The sequence below is a fragment of the Typopeltis vanoorti genome, chromosome 9 (genome assembly GCF_054136105.1).
Source record: "Typopeltis vanoorti isolate ZY-2024b chromosome 9, IOZ_Tvanoo_1.0, whole genome shotgun sequence".
NCBI classification, from domain to species: domain Eukaryota; kingdom Metazoa; phylum Arthropoda; class Arachnida; order Uropygi; family Thelyphonidae; genus Typopeltis; species Typopeltis vanoorti.
In genome coordinates, this window is record NC_143557.1 from 39,683,077 (window position 1) to 39,698,531 (window position 15,455).

The window sequence follows — 15,455 nt, forward strand, 5'->3', positions numbered from 1 at the left end:
TATCATCTCCTACATTAGAAAAAATCTTAGGATTTCAAAATTAAGGCAACCCATGCTGTAAACCAAATTATAATCCCTGCCTCGATCTGTGAAGCATTCAAGTTGATCTGTGGAGATCAACTTTAAACAATGCTATTTTTCTTAGAGCCGATTTAAACAATTTCTTCTTGCAATAATGACATTTACTGTATTTGTAATATTTATATCTGTATTGCTCCAAATATTTTCTCTCTTCATATGCGTAACCGACGAAGTCTTCCAATAGGAGAAAGAAACTACAGTCATCCCTCGACTTACGTCTGTTCGAGTTACGTCCTTTCGAAGATACGTCCGTGATCCCATTGTGGAATAAATAACATTTTCGCCTATACTTTCGAACAAGACTCAAGAGAGCGTAAAGTAAAAAGGTTTTTATTTAGCAACAATGCAGTGGCAACAGCGCATTCAGCGGCAACCTCCCTCGGCAGTCAGCACGTCTTCAACAGTTGCTGTGTTGATTTTGCGCTTGAGATATAGATTTTTTGTGTGTTTATCGTTAATTATTTCGCAATATATTGGGCTAGATGGCCCCTACACGCCCAATTAAAAAATCTAGTGAAGAATCACAGATAAAGACGTGAGCAAATGATCTGGAAACGTAATTGCAAGTTCAACGATAGTGACGAAGCAACGACAAGGTCCTATCAGTAATTGGAAATGCTACTTGCATCATGGATAGAGAACCTCAACCAAAAGCGCATACCTCTTAGCACTATGACGCTAAGGCACTAAGCCTCTTCAACATGTTGAAGGAGAAAGCAGGACCCGATTACGACTACGAATTCAAGGCTTCTTCCGGTTGGTTCATGCGATTCAAGCAGCATTTTGCACTGCATAATGTGAAAATATATGGTGAATTTGAAAGTTCCTATGAGAAAGCTGCCAAAGAGTTTGTGGAGAAATTGGATAAAATTATTATGGAGGAAAAGTATTTGCCATAGCAAATATTTAATATGTATAAGACATCCTTGGTTTAAAAAAAAATGCCCGAGCGGACAATTCATCCACAAAAAGCTAAAATCTATGCCTAGTTTCAAAGCTCTTAAAGACCGTGTTACGATTCTGTTAAGGGATAATGTGGCTGGTTATAAATTAAAACCATTTGTGATATGGCACACTGAGAATCCGAGCCTTCGAAAACATTAGGAAGCATCTCTTTCAGTTCATTAGCGGAGATATAAGAAGTTGTCGATGACTCAAAAATTGTTTGCGGGTGCCTTAATCAACTGTTATGCGAGTGAAATGGAAAGCTATTGCGTGAAAGAAAATGTAGATTTTAAAATTTTATAATGCTCCAGGTCATCCGTCTTATATAGGTGATCTTCACCAAGTTCAAGGTCATGTTTCTCCCTCCAAACACTACTTCATTGATCCAACCAATGAATCAGGGAGTTGTAATAGTGTTCAAGGTTTATTATCCACGGAGAATTTTTTCATAAGCCATTTGCTGATGAAGGAAACGACCAGACTCTCTCTCTCTCATGCAGTTCTGGAAAGCATTCAATATTTATCATGCTATAGTTTGGGACGAAGTGATCTCTCAATGTATGAGTGGCATATGGAAAAAGACATTAGAAAGGTTTGTGCACGATTTTGGAAGTTCTGAAAAAAAAACGAAGATCTTTGTAAATTGAGTGAAGAAATAGTGGGCCTATCAAACAACCTGAATCTCGAAGTGAATTATGACTACATAGCTCAACTCATAGGAAGTGCCCCTGAAGAATTGACCAATGCAGAATTGATCGAACTAGAGGAACAACGTGTTGCAAAAGAGGAAGAACGAGAAAATGAAGAGAAAAAAGAGAAACAAGGAGAGGTAGTTAAACAATTCACAGTGACAGGTCTTGCAAAAATGTTCTCCGCAGTAGGATGTTCTCAAAATGGCTGAAGACATGGACCTCAATGTGGAACGCTACTTATTAGTAGAAAGGAAAGTACATGATGCGTTTCTGGTGTAACGCATCACCAGACATCTTCATCAAAAATGCAAAGGTTACACCAGAAGAGCCGCACCCTCGTCCTTCACATAGGGAAGGTAATGAAGATGTGATTGTGGAGGGAGATTTGGGTGAGTATTCTCCTGTTTTATAGTGACAGTAACGCACAGTACACTTTTATAATAAGTTTTAAAAATTAAAATGACAGGATACTTATTACTGTTAAGTCCCTAACCCCTATAACTCTGTTGATTTAATGCATAGACTTACGTCCTGCCTTATGGAACGAAACCCCGATGTAAGTCGAGGGATGACTGTACTGATAATTAAATTAACAGTAACAGTTAATTATGTAACAGCTTCCTTATAATGTTAATCACCATCCGTATCTAACTACCTAAAAAGATTGTATCAGTGTGCATATGGGGACAAACACCACATTGGCATTTTTAATTATTATAATTCATAACTGATTTTTTTTTTAAAAAATGATTTTTCTTCCCAACAGACAACGAACAGAGGGCTCTCAGAAGTAATGGGGTCACTCTGAACAAGATCAAGATAAGATAAGGAATCTTGACGTCATTGGTTGATAAGATCATTGACGTCATTGCGTGTGATGCAGAGAGTGACGTCATGGGTTTGGAATGTTTGGAATTTCCCTGGGGGAAGATGTGTCATTGACGTCATGTTGTTTGTTTTGTTTGCATATGGAATTGTGGGTGATGATTAGAGATAAAGAATCGTGTCGTGATTGGTGGGGAAGTTTAAACCAAATAGCAGTAGGGTGAATGGGGGAAGCGCATCAGTGTCCTGGATGTGTGTCGTTATCAGATTGTAAATAAATAAAATAATTCAGTGTGATGATACAGCGTTCCCCTTTTTATGGGAGTTTACGGTACTATCTAGTCCCCCAAATTTTATCCAGGTTCCGGAACTGGCATAGGCTGACGAATCAGACCTATGGCTGGGTCAGTATTTCTGATAATAATCCGTGTGTGTCTTCGAACCAGTTTACCTGCTTAGGGGATGAAAAACACCAGATAAACTGGCAGAAAAAACCCTGTATGTTAGATTCAAAAGTAAATACAATTGTATTTACTGAATCTAACATACAGAAATAAATAAAGTGAAAAATACACTTTTTTAAATAATTTTTTAAAATAATTAATTACAGGATATCAGGTTTCTCGTTCCTGGCATTAATTTTACAGTAGTGATTTTTTACAATAATTAAACAGAATTGCATTAAGGTATAAAGTCATGAATTTATATATCAAATTCTAAACAGAATAACTGAGTAAAAATTTCACTGTGGAAAACACAACAACAACACACATCTTTGTTCATTTAAGTTTACAAATGCATATTTTATTTTGGTGAAATACTATTTACAAATATATTCACAGAGAAAAAATCAAAACATGTAATTACCTAAAAATATTTCACAATATTTAGTTTACGCATTTAACTTTTTCCAGAGTTCAATAAATAAAATATTCGTTACTCACTGTTTCTTGGTTACATTACATCAAAATAGTTGGTCACAAAAGAGTTTTAAAATCAAATACCCTAGTAAGCACAGCTCCATACATTTGATATTGCATCAGTCTGGAAATGACCCCATGCCTCACTAAACTTTCTGTGTATTCTTTTGTCAGATATACACATGTAGTTTTTTAAAATGTTCGTAAATATCCCAAAATAAAGAATCTTTATTGAATTGAATAAAATCTTGAAGGTCTAATTTTACCATTGATGAATTTAGATGATTAGCGATAATATTCCCCATGATATGAATTGTTGGTAATTCAGTTTCCAAAAATAGTAAATGATTATCAATGTCATGCATTTTTCGGGAAAATCTCTCAGCTTCTTCACAACTAATAGAGAAAACTTTACATCCACCAGGTCCTGTATCATCGATCATTAGTTCCCCATCTTGGCATTTCAGAATATAACAGTCACCGAGGTCCATTTCGTATCAACTCTTCTTTGCAAGTAGCCAAGAATATCAGACCACTTCCTGCATAACTTTTCCCAAGTGGTCCTGGATAAATACATCACAATGTACGTATCTTCTAAAATAATAACAGGTTTCCATTCTTTTAGAGCTATGTAAAGAGTTTTGTCTCATGTTATTTTCCTGAAAAAAGACAATTTCAAAGACTTTTGTGACTCACCATTATTTTACTTTACTGGACACAAAAAAATACAATACGATAGCTGCACAGGATGAACGATTTCTGTAACTGAAAAGGCACTCGACTCAATTGTTTTTCCTTATTGTACTGTTTACCTGACCCTTATCCTGACCGTTCCTTCAAAAATGAAACTTTCATGCAGATGACTCACAGACATGTTTTTACATGCTGGTGGATATGATGTTGATGTGAGTTTATCTTACTTTGTGATATCATGGGACAAACCTTATCTCTGTGGCTTGAATGGTATTCTATATTATTTATCCTTATTATGTCAAGTATTTTTTATCCCCAAACAGCATTTTTGATGTCAGAGCATGTGACTAGTTCTCTCACTCATATGTCCGAAATCGTTGGGATGGGAAATATATATATATATTTTCCATCCCATATATATATATTAGGTGGTGATGGTGAAAGGGTAGTCGAGAAGTTGACAATGGTCTTCCCTACAATGCTTCCCCTCATCCCCCTAATCTGCACCTCTCCTCCAGAAGATGTCTGGTCAACCAAGGAGAGATGAGAGAGCTCACCATTTGCAGATATCTTTTAGTGATGTCACCTCCAACTGATACTGATAACTTAGGAGCAAAAAAATGCAGTTTTTTAAAAACAAAAGTGTATATTTCACTTTATTTATTTCTGTATGTTAAATTCAGTAAATACAATTGTAAATAATATTTCACTCAAATAAAATGTGTAAATTTAAATGATTCCTATCATTAATCATCTCACCTGATGTGCCAATAACATTCCTTACTTTTTTCCGTTGTTTTAAAGGACCAACACGATTTTATTCATACTCTTATCTTCTCTTGTTAAATAGGGAAATAATTCTTAACTTATTCCGTTGGTAGTCCTAGCTAATTTTTTTCTGCATGTTCTGCATAAACACATCTTATAAGCATAAACTAGTTTATAGGTATAATATAGTGCTATGCTACTTTCTAAATATTAATTTACTATACATAATATTTATTTACTATTCTATTAATATTAATTTCAAGTTAATAACATGAACAATATCTGGAGACCTCCGTCATACTCTTTGCCGATGTACAACTCAAAGATAAATCCAAGATACTGCTTAATGAAATTTGGTAGTTGAATTATTCCATGGTTAGGCGGTTGTTGCATATTTTTTAAGCAGAATAAGCTTAGCATTTCAGAAGTTGAGTTGCACCTGATTGGTGTAATGTTAATTAATTCACAGATCTCTTAACGTTTAGTTTTCTTCTTGAAAAACTTCTCTAATCTTCAAATAGTTGAGTTCCTAGAGGTTAAAAAATTTCAAGCATCTGCAGTTTTGCTTTGCCTCGCTTCCATCCAACTTCAGCGTAGCATATAAATACACACCGTGAGCACCTCCACAAGAGTACTTTCGGACGTTTCATCTAACGGGACACAGTAAATATACTTTGTTATACCGAAATATGATTTTTCTCTTAACCGATAAGGTCTTCAAACTCAAATTTCTTAGAAAGAATTCCGAAACTACACTTCCTCCTGAAAACTTGATTTACTCTTTCCTTCCCAAATCATCATACTCATCAATAGCTCTAAGAGATACTTAACAGCATATGACCCTCCAAACAACCTTGGATTTCATAATCATAATTCTAGGATAAGATGACCACCCTTATAAGTATACTTTGCATGTAAACTGCGTGTGTTCTCCTGGATGGTTTGCCTCATTTCAGGATGAAAAAACCCAAATGTGATGAAACTAGGTCTTTGTAACCGAAGTGCAAAACCTGACCGAGTGTTTCTTCCTTCTCAGAGCATGCCGTAAAGCACACGCAGTTAACATTTATTATTCTGGGGGGATACACAAGGAACCTGTTTCTGTATTCACGCTGCTCGCATGAATGCAAGAGCATGATTAGATCCTAATCGACTAGATTTGGGCCTCTGATTCAGTAACTGATTTGCACTGCTGATGATCGGTGTTAAAATTCGATAATTACCATCGCCAGCACCATAGCAAAACGTTCAGCTAGACTATAACAAAATGTGGCTATTAGCGTACTTATAGGCTACTGTGTCACGGGTAATATTTTAATGGTCACTGGATGTCGATCAATGTATTTAAAAGGTAGATTATACGCTAATGTTAAAAAGGCTCTTGCTTCACATAAAATTCTCAGTTCTCACTTCTGACCTTTTACCTTACTAGTTGGTCAACAATCGCAACAATTATGATTCATAACTGTTCTATTTTCTGACAGATTATTTTTGTAAGAATAATTCACGAATCTGGCCACTAATTCAACAGTCATAATTTAATGAGTGGAAGGAATTCTTTCTGATTATATTGCCAGAATGGCCAGTTTATTAGGTATGCCTAAGTTAGAATGCAGTATCCTCTGCTGTTGGCATTGGAACAACCCTCGTAGGGAGAACTACATGAGCTGTCCAGAATTCTAGATGCTTGCCCATGCAGAATGAATCGCATCCTGTAGATGACTTACACTAGACAATGGAAGATCTCAGTTGAGAATAGCTCTTTCGCATTCATTCAGCAGATCGTCAAGTGAGTTGGGATCAATGAGTAAAGTATGATGAATTATGCTCATGATCCTGGAAATCGTTCCTAGATGACTTCCCTTATGACACAGTAAATTATCTTGATAGAAGTAACCGACAGTGAAGGGATGCGTCTGAAAAGAAACAGTATTCGGTATCGGGGTGGGACTTAACTTACTACACAGTACAAATACGTTCCACACACAAACACTGGTTTGCAACTGTGGCCTGGCACCATGGCTCCATTGTTGTCACTATACCACGACGATGAGGTCACAGTGGAGCAAATGAAACAGGTTTTTTGAGCACAGATCTTCTTCCACTCTTCAAGTGTTGACAGTCGCTGTTCTTGTACTGCGTTCACAGTTACTTATGTTTTTATCAACCAGGAATGGAACTTGGTAAGTTTATCTGTTCCTTATGTAATGCATGACAGAATCTAATGCGTTATGCTTTTAGATCTGCTTCTTTGCAGACAGGTATTGTCTGATGTCTGCCATTTAACCAATTCTTAAACATGTAGTACAATACGCACAACAAGTAATGAATACTCACTGAAATATAGACTTTCAAATATAAAAATCAGAATGAAATCTCTCACAGCCCTATATACACTGAGTGGCCATATTATTAGGAACAGCATTTAATAAAAAGTCTTAAGCAAAAGCCCTTTTGCTTAAGAATGATCCGTATTCTCTGTCGCCAACACTGATTCAACTAAGTGTCTAAAACGTTCCTGTGGGTGTCTACTCTGTCACATCGCTAAATTGTTACAGATCGGATGATCGGACGTTGCTGTTGCGAAGTGCTCGTTCCGCCTCGTCACTAAGATGCAGTACTGAGTTGAGGTCCGAGGACTGAGCTGACCACTGAAGTAAAGGAAACTCGCTGTCATGTTCTTCGAACTACTTTAACACGTCACATGCTTTGTGGCATGGGACTTTGTCTAGCTGAAAGTACGCATTTGACAATGAGTAAACTGCAGCTATGAATCAGTGAACATGAACAATGACAATTCTAAAATAGGTTGTGACATTTAGGCGGTGTTCAACTGGTATCATAAGACCTAACGTGTGCCAAGAAAACATTTCCCATACCATTACACCTCTGACACCAACCTGAACTGCTGCTACTTTGCAAGACGAGTCCATTGCCTCATGTTATTGCCGCCATATTCCAGTTCTGCAATGATTTAGCAAAATGGGGTGGTGATCATGTGTTCAGTGAATAGCATCTTCTTGTTCTTAGCTAACAGCATTGGAACTCAGGATGGTCGTCTGCCCCTGTATTCAATCCGTGTTTTTGTCGCATGCTATCATGATTACCACTGTGGTAATGAGCTTTGATTTGACGGGTTATGGCCCTCCTGCCACGTTTTACAATTCTTGCCATTCTTCTCTGACCTCATGCATCAGTGTGCTGTTTCCGTCCACAAGACTCCTGTTGGCTTGAAGTTGTCTGGTTATTACATCAGTCCTGGTACAAAAGTAGAAGTTTGTGAGATGCTGACATCAGCATGTCTGGCACCAGCAATATTACCATGCTCAAAGTCATTAAAGCTGTTTATCCATTCTGATGCATCAAACGGGGGAAAAAAAGAACTCTAGTGCCTGATTTATATAGCAGACTGCAGCCACGTAATTCAGTCTTCAGGAAAGGTCTATTTATCTAAATGGGGAGATATTCCTAATAAAGCGACACTCAGTGTATATCTTTTATGTAATATTCTTGCAATAGTAGTGGCATAGCGTCGTATTTCCTTGGGATGTGTCCTAATATATTGCAGCAGGGCACTAAATCCAAAATAGTCTTCAGTATAGTTTCACCAAATTATCTGGCCGTATACTCCAGAAATTCAAAATACATATTATCTTCTGATCTTTCTGCGAAATCACCGTATTACTCAGTTCACCGAAGTAGAAACATGGCCAACTAAAATACCACAACCACAAATTCAACCGCTCCAGACAGTAGTAAACCTCTCTTCCAAAAGGCTCAACGACGATGCCGTCAGTGCACTTTGCCTCGGCCGTAATTTTGCCGTCGCTCCGAAGGAAGTGCCGATGCCCGATGTAATGGTTAACATCGAACGGGGGATCGGTCGCTTACCGTCGGAGATAGCCAACAACATCAGACTTGACGTAGCCAACATCCTCGCTCATTCTTCGCCTCCAAAAAGCAACTTATCGTATGCCCAACGCATGGCTCTCCTGAAACTATGCAAAGAAAAAAGTATCGTCATCACCAGAGCGGATAAGGGTAATGCCACAGTCGTTCTTAATACCAGTGATACAATCGTAAAATGAACATTATCCTCCGCGATCGCGCTACCTACATCCCGCTAGAACACGACCCCACAAAAACACAAGTTAAGAAATTAAAAATCTTACTTAAAAAAGTAACCTCCTGTCCCCCTGACGTCACGAAAAAACTTAAACCTTTCCGCTCCCGTTCCCCCCCCCCGAATATACGGCTTACCAAAAATCCACAAACCCAATTCCCCACTCAGACCTATAGTAGATGCCACCAATGCACCTTGCTACAGACTGTCTAAATAGCTAGCCAACTCTCTGCCCCCCCCCCTCACCGGAAGGTCCACTTCCTATATAAAAAACTCGCCCCACTTTAAAGCTCTCACAGAAAATTTAACCTTGAATAATGCAGACATATTGGTAAGCTTTGATATCTCCTCTTTGTTTACCAATATTCCCTTAACTGACACCATATCTCTCTTAGAAAACGTTTTTCCCTCTGACATCTTAGCTCTCTTTGCCTTTGCCATTAACTCTGGGTATTTCTCTTGGAAGAACAAAATCTACAAGCAGATAGAGGGAACCGCCATGGGTTCCACCCTCTCACCCCCCCCCCTTGCCAATTTCTATATGGGAGTTTTCGAAAAACGAGCCATAGACTCAGCCCGACTAAAACCGTCTATCTGGCTAAGATATGTATATGATGTGTTCTCTATTTGGCCTCATGGCCAGACACGTTAGACTCCTTCCTCAGTCATCTCAATAGCCTACATCCAAGAATCCAGTTTACTATGGAAAAGGAAAAGAACAATTGTTTACCATTCCTAGACACCTTAGTCACACGCCTGCCTAATGATACACTTGCCTTCACTGTATACAGAAAACCCACACAGGCAGATACATTCACAAACTCTCCCACCACCACCCCTCACAACAATATGGCATCATCAAAACTCTTACCAAGAGAGCCCACAATCTTTGTTACAGTGGAACCGCCCTCACTACTGAGCTTAACATACACAGCACTTTCCTCTCCAATGGCTACAGCGAACACAGTATCAAAAAAATAATCGGTTCCCCCCCCCCATTCCCCGTCCTTCTCGTCAACAAGATTTTAAAAATGCCATCACCATACCCTACATCCGTGGCACATCTGAAAAAATAGCCAAGATACTAAAAAAGTACAACCTACACACAGCATATAAGCCCTACCGCAAACTTGCTACCCTTATCCGTTCTACGAAAGATCAGCTCCCTCCTCTCTCGCTGCCTGGAGTTTACAAAGTACCCTGTTCCTGTAAGCTGGCGTACTTTGGACAGACAGGCAGATCAGCATCCATCCGCCTGGAGGAACACAAGTCTTACATCTGTAAACACAACTATGGCCATTCAGGCATGGCTGACCATGTTTTGGACACCACCCACAGAGTATCATAGAAGAAAACCACCATGCTCCACCACAGCAAATTTAAGAAAGAGAGACTTTTCTTAGAAGCAGCAGCTAACCAAATCTTAATAAATACGGTTGCATTAAGCTTCCGAAGATTTGGGAAACACTCATCACCAGAGTTCCCACCTTATATTCCAGGCAACCTACTACCGCCCTTAGAGGGCGCTCCACCTAGATAGGACTTTAGTGTCACCCACATGGTTGGGCTTAGTGGTGTAAGATTTGCGTGTGCATGTTACATTAATTGTTTTTGTAATCCCCGTAGATGTCCTAGTGACTAGTACGAAATATAGGAAGTATTAAATTCTATTTTAATTCTTTTTGATTGTTGTAAAAAATCCATTAAGCCTCCAACATGATGTCCTCACAGCACTTAAGCCTCTACACACGTAAAATACTGCAGGTTACAGTATCCTGTATTTGTATGATAACTTACTGTGAGAATTTTATTTTTCTCTGCGTTTTCACAATGCAAAACAAAACAATATGAAAATACCATCGAATATAAAATAATGAATGTTAACTAACTAATCATTGTGACAACAGTTATTTCAGGAGACCAACATCAAGAAGACATCAAGAAAGAAGAAAGGAAGTACATACAGTATACACTATTAGGTATGGCCGATTACGATTTGAAACCGCGACCGCTTCGAGGATAAGGTGGTAAGTCCTATGCCTCCCGGTGTGTCCTATGTCTCTAGATTCGTGTTCACGGGACCGGTTAGAGTTTGCCTGTTCTGGGATGAAAAATTCCAGTTTCTGGGTGAAAAGCGTTCCTATGAGACCGGCTAACACCTTTAATCGAAAGAGACTAGATAAAATTTCTCACGTCTTGGAAGCGAATCGAACCCAGGTCTTTCCCAACACAGGACTTTGTCTATATCCGACTGAACTACGGAGGCTCGTAATACTAGCATTCTTATACAAGTGACATAATTTAGTATAACAACTAAACCTAGGGCAGCTTTCGAGTGTCAAAATTCCCACGAGCCTATTAGTTATATTTTGTCTGTACGCCATACGTAAACAATTTGCGGATTCTAGGGGAAAGGATTTCATTAAAACTTGGTATTTTGAATCATCAGAAAAAGGTGATTAGTTATCTGTTTTTGTTTAAGTGGGAACAAATCCAAAGGAATAAATGGACAAACACGTAGAAATTATATATTACAATGACTCTATATATTACTGGGTAAATGGAATTTTATACAGTTTGGAATTTTGGGTATCTCCATGGAGTCAGAAGACTCATCGCGGGAGACCCTATTTATTGATACACTAGTCATTATTCACGCAATATCTATCATACCTCTCCTTAAACATTTACAGGCGAAGCACTCACAGCCACCTCTGGCAAGGCATTCCACCCATCCACCACCTCCAAACAAAACTAATTACAAAATGTCAGAAACTCTTGAACAACTACACTACACTACTTAACTAGCTGGAAATATATGTGCAGTCAGAAAATGCTAGTAGTCTCACTCTACCAAAACGCTGCTGCTTCTGTTGCCATTTTACAGCAATATTAGACCAAACAAATTGCTATGCGTAAGCAGTCCAATATCAGAAATGGGTTTATGGTTCATAAATGCAGCCTAACGTTTTTTTTTTTGCCACACTCATGGAATGTTTTTTTACAAAAGCAAAACCCCTCAGTAGACCTCTATGAATAACGTAAATTTGTTCACAGAATATTCTTTTGGGAAAACAATGACATACTGACAATGGAAAATTCAGTTCTGAGCGTAAACTCATCTGTGGGAAGTTTTCGGTATTGAGACCATATTATAATATAAATAAAGAGTTGAATAAAAATAAGCAATTAAAACCCAACAAGTTCCATAAGTCGTAAGACTTACAGCATCAAGGGGGGGGTAATGGTACAGAAAAGTTTTAGACAACAAAAGTCTATTAACAAATAATTATCACATATTAGATGTTATGATAACTTCACAACTGTTACACACACACACATGCATGTTAAACTGTTTGTTTGCAAATAGTTATAAGCGTACTGTACTACATCTATATTGATTTAGCCATATGGGCATTCTCTGATGCCATATTCTTTTCAACTAATCCTAAGTTCAAGACTGCTTAATAAAGATTTCTTTTCTTAACTGGTCTTGGACATATGATTTAAATGACAAAACGATTTGAAATTATAATAATTTTTCCCAGGATCGATGAAGGAAATTTTGCATTTAAAACCACTAGTAAAATTTGCAATATCGATGGGTTGATTTCAGTCACAAACTTATGTCTACAGGGCACTTTATGATAAGTATCCAAGGAAGAAGAAAAGCTTATTAACAAATAATTACACATATTAGATGCCATAATAATTTCACGACTGTTACATACATACATAATACATGATAAACTGTTTATTTGCAAATAGTTATAAGAGTACTACATCTGTATTTATTTAGTCATACGGATATCCTCTAATGCCATAATTTCATTCATAATTAATGCGATATAAAATATATAGAAATAGGAGATATTAAAGATCCAACCTTATTTCAGAGCCAAATATATGTAGAAACTTTGAAAGTGTCGAATTTTGACCAGAGAGCTTATGAAGATACAATCCACGGCATCGAAAATCCCTTCGCTTGCATTACTTGACATGAGCGCTGCCCAAGCGCTTTAATATCCCCTATCCATCTTTAACATCTCTACGAGCGCTTTAATAGTGATCAAGAGTTCACTTAAGAAAAACACAACTCTCTGACGTCGGATTACTTTGGTATTGAATAAGGGTTTTTGTCCTCTTAAGGTTTCTGCCTGGTCTTTTAAGAGAACCAACCGGATCGAAACAGTTGTAAGGCTAATGAAACCTTTATCAAAAGATTACATTAGCCTATTTACGTGCTTATATTATTCAACCTTTATCAAAAGCACTACTGAAAGGAGATTACATGTACGCCTGGGCAACTCTCATCTCTTTTTAGTAGTACAAGTCAAGACAACTCCGATGCCGAGGATTGTATTGTCATAAGCGCTCTTGCGAAATTTTCGAAACTTTCAAAGTTCTACATATAGTCGGCTTTGAAATAAGATTGGATCTTAAAATCCACTATTTCTGTTGAAAGTTTATTTTTCACTTGGTCAGACTATAATAAATTTAGTTTAATCCTTTATCCAAGTGTGTGCAAACAAAGTTTGCTCCTGAAAGTATCTTCAGGACTGGGGTAAAGTGGTACAACACCGGGAGACTCAAGATACTTTAAGGAGCAAACTTTGTTTGCACACACTTGGATAAAGGATTAAACTAAATTTATTATAGTCTGACCAAGTGAAAAATAAACTTTCAACATCTTTCTCTAAATGCAGAGTAATTTAATAAAAAGGTGGCACACCGTTTGGCAGCTCCTATAGGAGAAGATGACCTTGCTAATGCTTCTGCCTTGGTATCTCCACTTAGGCCTGGCTCCCACTGAAGAGACCTCAATAAAGGTTGAAACTAGTCTGGGTAGTAGCCCTTCCCTTAATGCATAAAATTATACATATCCGCAAGGAGATGTGTTTTGCATTATGGGAGATACTGAGATAGGAATGTTGGTAGCTTGCTCCACCTTTGCAAGGAGTCGCCCGGTGTTGTACCACTTTACCCCAGTCCTGAAGATACTCTCAGGAGCAAACTTTGTTTGCACACACTTGGATAAAGGATTAAACTAAATTTATTATCCACTATTTCTATTGAACTTTATGATAGTTGTGACAATGAACATTTTCACTGTACAAAAAAGCAAGGAAATAATATTTTATTATTGTAATAATTTCCTTACTTGTCAAATTATTTATTATAGAGAAATAATTTTCACTTGCCTAATGACGCTAAAATAGTACATCGGAATTCGAAATGATATGAATGGACAAATTTTAGAAGCGACTTCAACTGCCAAGTTTCATACCAGTTCAGATTATTAATATCACTTTGAAACATTTTTGCCAAATTCTGTCAGTCAAATTCAAATCAAATTTTAACTGAGTGGATATATTTTTAGACATTATGATTCCAAATTACATTATACTATATTACATATCGTCAAAGAAGAATTATTGGTTTACATAATTTTGAACTGGTTTGCTACAAATTGTCAGACTGAAGCAAACCAGACACGACAAAAGCGATTCAAGACAATTATGGTAACGATTAATGAAAGCAGAATTTTTCCACACATACACTAAAGATTGCAAACTCACTTTTTGGAATACCGATTTAATATTACGGAAATCCTACTCCAGAGATATGTTACTGTTTCAAGCCACTCTGGATCTCCAATAATCAGATGTTAGTAGTGGTCTCATATCGAGCAAAGAAAACCGTCTGCTACCTAACAGTCTACAGTAAAATAATTAATATTTGAGAATCTCCGTAGCTCAGTCGGTTTTGACGATACTCTTCGGCTGGAAAGATTTGGGTTCGAATTCAGTCTAGGATGGAAAGAACTTTTATCAGAGGTTTTGAAGTGAAGGTTTAGCCAGTTTCAAACGAAGTTGGGAGGGTTTTACCCTACTATTTCCCCTACGGTATTATTCGGGTTTTCATCCAGAAACAGGAAAACTGGACGGAAAACACACGCAACTGACAGCCGTAATATACACTATGCAGATAGGATTAACTGCTGTATCAGAGAACTAATTCAGTATAACAGCCATAACAGGCCATTGAGAATAACATTCTAGGGAAAATGGGATGGGATATTTCTTTTATTTTTTTTAAGTAAAACGATATATATATATATACAGTATATATATATATATATATATATATATATATTAGGAGAATTCATTTTTACTCGGTTCGAATATTATAAAATAAGTTTAATGACTATTACCGAGAGAAAAGATGGCAAGATATATTTAACAAGATACTACTAGTTTACTAGTTTCGTTACAAGAACATCGTCAGGTATCATACTCAAAGAAGTATATAAAAAATTACAGAGACTTAAAATTGTACTAACAGAACAAGTGAAAAACAGTAGCATGTTTGAAAAAATGCAAGTATGAGTTCCATACAAACGAATAC